Raw genomic sequence first — 5526 nt, 5'->3', positions numbered from 1 at the left:
CACAAGATGGCGCCGAAAGCGAAGAAGGAAGCTCCTGCCCCTCCTAGAGCCGAAGCCAAAGCGAAGGCTTTAAAGGCCAAGAAGGCAGTGTTGAAAGGTGTCCACAGCCACAAAAAAAAGAAGATCCGCACGTCACCCACCTTCCGGCGGCCCAAGACACTGCGACTCCGGAGGCGGCCCAAATATCCTCGGAAGAGCGCCCCCAGGAGAAACAAACTGGACCACTATGCGATCATCAAGTTTCCGCTGACCACTGAGTCTGCCATGAAGAAGATAGAAGACAACAACACACTTGTGTTCATTGTGGATGTTAAAGCCAACAAGCACCAGATCAAACAGGCTGTGAAGAAGCTCTATGACATTGATGTGGCCAAGGTCAACACCCTGATTCGGCCTGATGGAGAGAAGAAGGCATAGGTTCGACTGGCTCCTGATTACGATGCTTTGGATGTTGCCAACAAAATTGGGATCATCTAAACTGAGTCCAGCTGGCTAATTCTAAATATATGTATAACTTTTCACCATTAAAAAAAAAAAAAAAAACCATCAGATCTCATGAAACTTATTCACTATGATGAGAACAGCACAGGAAAAACCCACCCCCATGATTCAGTTACCTCCCACTGCATCCCTCCCAGGACACATGGAAATTATGGGAGAGTTGGGTGGGGACACAGGCAAACCATATCAGTGCACATACGTGCACTCTTGCTCTCGGCACACGCCGTTAGACGGGTAGCTTGTTTGTTTCCAGCATCTCACCATTATTGAGAGCACTGCTGTGAAGTGTTTATTTCTTAACTGACCTTTCCCCGACTTTATTATATTAAGTAAATAACTAAGCAATAAGTTGGCGGATGGTGAGCCTTTTACATCTTAGCTGGGGCAACCCCCAAGAGTTTCCCAACAGCTGTCACTGCTCAGAAAGGAGGCTGCTTAATGCTAATGAAATTGAGCAGGAGATGATTTTTTTTTTTTTTTTTTTGTTCCTATCATACACTGGTGAGTCAAAGCCACAGGGTTTTCTGGGTCTGCCCTAACGATCATGACCTTGTTCTGGGGAAGTGGGGATCACGTAGGTCTTGCTTTCCATTGTAGCCTTAATGCAAGGCATCATCTCTGACGTGTGACGACAGCTCAACTAATATTTGGTGAATTAGTCATAAGCTGAGGCCCCAAAGAACATTTGAATGGTAGCTAAAGTCTCTGGACAAGGAGGCAAACAAGCTTCATGTTCTCAAAAACCAGCTACTTGTTTTCTCCTGGGTAGAGACTCCCTTTCCCCCCCCCATGACAAACTAGGTTTTTCAGATTAGAGAGATTATCCCACTAGTGAGAAACACTTTGAATCTTTCCTGGATTCCAGCAACATCCTGCTGTGATATCCTGCTATGTTTTTTGTTTTTTGGGTTTCTTTTTAGACAGAGTCTCGCTCTGTTGCCCAGGCTGGAGTGCAGTGGTGTCATCTTGGCTCACTGCAACCTCTGCTTCCCATTCAAGTGACTCTTCCACCTCAGCCTCCCCAGTAGCTGGGATTACAGGTGCCCACCACCACGCCCGGCTAATTTTTTTTATTTTTATTTTTATTTTTTATTTTTTATTTTTATTTTTTTTGAGATGGAGTTTCGCTCTTGTTACCCAGGCTGGAGTGCAATGGTGCAATCTCGGCTCACCGCAACCTCCACCTCCTGGGTTCAAGCAATTCTCCTGCCTCAGCTCCCGAGTAGCTGGGACTACAGGCGTGCGCCACCATGCTCAGCTAATTTTTGTATTTTTAGTAGAGACGGGGTTTCACCATGTTGACCAGGATGGTCTCAATCTCTTGACCTCGTGATCCACCTGCCTCAGCCTCCCAAAGTGCTGGGATTACAAGCGTGAGCCACCGCGCCCGGCCTAATTTTTTGTATTTTTAGTAGATGAGGCTTCACCATATTGGTCAGGCTGGTCTTGAACTCCTCACCTCAGGTGATCCACCTGCCCGACCCATGATCACACCGTTGCACTCCAGCCTGGGCAGCAGAGTGAGACCCCAACTCGAAAAACAAAACAAAACAAAACACTTCATGCAAATATATAGTGAACACATGACAGAGACTCACTTAACTCAGTAATGAGAGACCCACCAGGCCGGTCAAGTTTGTCCAAAGGAAGATACAAGAGACTGAAGTATACACAGATGCTCCTTGACTTACAGTGGGGGTATAGCCCAATAAGCCAATGGTAAGTTGAAAATATCTTAAGTCAAAAACGCATTCAATGTCCCAATAAATCTATTGTAAAGTCAAAAATTGTTAAGTCAAACTGTCATAAGTCAGAGATCGTCTGCACAGTTAATGAAAGAAAGAATGCCAAAGCAGGCCGATTGCCCAAGGTCATGAGTTCAAGACCAGTCTGGCCAACATGGTGAAACCTCGCCTCTACTAAAAATAAAATTAGGTGGACGTGGTGGCATGAGCGTGTAATCTCAGCTACTAGGGAGGCTGAAGCAGGGAAATTGCTTGAACCAGGGAGGTGGAGGTTGCAGTGAACTGAGATCGTGCCACTGCAGTCCAGCCTGGGCGACAGAGCAAGACCCTGTCTTAAAAAAAAAAAAAAAAAAGGCCAGGTGCAGTGGCTCACGTTTGTAATCCCAGCACTTTGGGAGGCTTAGGCAGGCGGATCATGAGGTCAGGAGTTCAAGATCAGCCTGGCCTACACAGTGAAACCCCTCTCTACTAAAAATACAAAAATTAGCTGGGTGTGGTCATGGGCGCCTGTAATCCCAGCTACTCGGGAGGCTGAGGCACGAGAATCGCTTAAATCCGGGAGGTGGAGGTTGCAGTGAGCCGAGATCGCACCACTGCACTGTAGCCTAGGTGACAGCGACAGGCTCCATCTCAAAAAAAAAAAAAAAAAGACTGCTAGAATAAAATTGTGAAGTATGACACGAGAAGGTAAATGCCCTACAAGGCAGTAAAATGACAACACTGGAAATTATCTTTTCTTCCAGATGGAAATAATTTCCATCTCTATGGAACAAAAACTATTCTACGAGTAAACATCTAACTTTGCAGAGTCTAGGCCCTAATAGTAAATAATAAGCTTTGAAAATTGCATCTCTCTAGAACAGCGAAGTACCATGGCCCGTGGGCTGAATCTGGCCTCTACCTGTTACTGCGAAGCTAGAGCACAGGCACACCCATCTGTTTCCATGTTGTCCATAGATGCCTTTTTACTGCCCCAGACCCACTGACTCGGATACGCCAGGAGCAGACCAGCGTTCTGGGTTTAGCACATCCTCCAGGAGTCCGGATGTTCACTCAAGTGTGAGAAGTTCTGCCGTTTTGAGTCAGACGACCTTTAGGTTGATGCGGGGACAATGCAGTAATTTTGTATAACATTCAAAGAGCATTCAATATCCCAAGTTTGGTATATACATTTTTTCGAGACGGAGTCACACTCTGTCACCCAGGCTGGAGTGCCCTGGCCCTTCTCCTTCATTTCCATCTGCATGCTTCTGGGGAGAGCATAGCAGGGAGGTGAAGCCCACATCCCTCCTGGCAATGCAGCACGGTGACGGTGGGTAAAATGCCCTGGCTTCCTTTAGGAACTTTAAATATGCAAGTCAGGGAGCCTCAGAGGTACTCACAGACGACTATCGGATAATTCTTCCCTTTTGTACCTCCAACCTTGCGTTACTTGATCACAAAGTCAGACTGATGCTCTATCTATTTGTATCTATATCTGTGACTATCTATCTATCTATCTATTTATCATTTTGGGACAGGGTCTTGTTCTGTCACCCCGGCTGGAGTGCAGTGGTGTAATCATAGCTCACCGCAGCCTTAGCCTCCTGGGCTTAAGCAATCCTCCCACCTCAGCCTCCTCCCCTTAGCTGAGACTACAGGTATATGCCACCACACCCAGCTAATTTTTTTTTTTTTTTTTTTTTTTTTAGCGTAGATTAGGTCTCATTATGTTGCCCAGGCTGGTCTTGAACTCCTGGGCTCAAGGGATCTTCCTGCCTCAGTCTCCTAAAGCACTGTGATTACAGGCATGAGCCACCGCTCCCGGCCTCCCCTGGCTTCTGTGTTAAGTGCTCCTAGCCTTAAATTCTAGCTCTGCCCCCTTGACAAGCTATTGAATTTCTCTGAGACTGTGTTTCTTTATTTGCAATTTTGTGATAACAAGATGCACCTCCTAGCATGGTGGTAAGGAATACGTGTTGAGATAACCAATGCAAAGTGCTTTTCGAGATGCCTGCTACATGGTAAGTGTTTAATCAGGCGGGATGTTATGATGATCGTCCTGGGAGCTCCAAACAGACACGCAATTTTTGACTAACTGGCTTGTGACATGGACTGTTTCTTTCCAATTTAAGATGCTTTCTTTTAATGAAAGTTTAAAAAAATAATAAAAGCGTAATTACCGCTTGATAGGTAATTACTATGCGGGCTTGCACTATAATTAAATAAAACTGATTTGCATACAAGATAATGTCGCTGCTGGCAGCACTGCTGATACATTAGTTATTCACTAATTTTGAATTTAACTTCGTGGGAAGATTCTGTGGTTGACAGCCTCCTGGGAGGGGCGAGGGGCATCCTACCACCTGTCACCGGCTACCACCGTGAGTACCATGAACTTATACAACTTGCAGGAAGGGCTGAGGCAGAAGACTGAGGTGCCATCTTATTTTTAAAATCCAGTTTGTTTTAATTCTGTCCAAATATAGAAGCAATTTGTGGTCAAGAGGGTAAAACAAGGTGGAAAGAAGGAAAAAAATGATTTCAGACCAACACTGTTGGCATTTTGGTATAACATAATAAGCTCCACATCTTTTCTCTTGATATTTTGAATGCAATGGTGGTAATGCCGTTTAGTTCGGTGATGCACATGTTATACCCAAGGCAGTGTCTGGCACATAGCTCCTGCTCAGGAAATGACAGTGTTATTTTTATTATTATTTGAGATGGAGTTTTGCTCTTGTCACCCAGGCTGGAGTGCAGTGGCGTGATCTTGGCTCACTGCAACTTCCACCTTCAGGGTTCAAGCGATGCTCCTGCCTCGACTTCCCGAGTAGTTGGGATTACAGTTGCCCGCCACCACGCCTGGCTAGTTTTTTGTATTTTTAGTAGAGACGGGGTTTCACCATGTTGGGTTGAGCAGGCTGGTGTCGAATTCCTGACCTCAGGTGATCCGTCTGCCTTGGCTTCCCAGAGTGCTGGGATTACAGGCGTGAGCCACCGTGCCCGGCCAAAAGCGTTAGTATTATTACAGGCTGTCTGATTTTTGTGTTCTGGCCTTTCCATGGCACAAGTGCAATCATTTTTCCATTTAACTAAAACGAAAAAGTCCTCACAAACATTGCTTTAACCGATTGTACCACATTCTGTTCTGTGCAAGCTTCATGCATATACATTATTTCAAATTGTTTACTCATGAATACTAATGAACATCTTTATGCACAAGGTCTCCTAGATGTTTCAAGTTATCTCTGTCAGTCAGGGTTCTCCAGAGAAACAGAACCGTTAGGAGATATATGTG

General features: G+C 45.4%; 1 pseudogene across 1 annotated transcript; it reads left to right on the top strand.

Annotated features, from left to right (window-relative positions):
* LOC116555707 lies at window positions 1-525 on the top strand (annotated as a pseudogene). The gene has a single exon (XR_004270633.1). The product of XR_004270633.1 is annotated as a 60S ribosomal protein L23a pseudogene (transcript).
* The last annotated feature ends 5001 nt before the right edge of the window (window positions 526-5526 follow it).

The sequence above is a fragment of the Sapajus apella genome, unplaced genomic scaffold (assembly GCF_009761245.1).
Source record: "Sapajus apella isolate SASKATOON/1434 unplaced genomic scaffold, GSC_monkey_1.0 scaffold15, whole genome shotgun sequence".
In the NCBI taxonomy this organism is placed as follows: domain Eukaryota; kingdom Metazoa; phylum Chordata; class Mammalia; order Primates; family Cebidae; genus Sapajus; species Sapajus apella.
The sequence above is the reverse complement of the archived record's forward strand: the minus strand, read 5'-3'. Positions and strand labels throughout refer to the sequence as shown.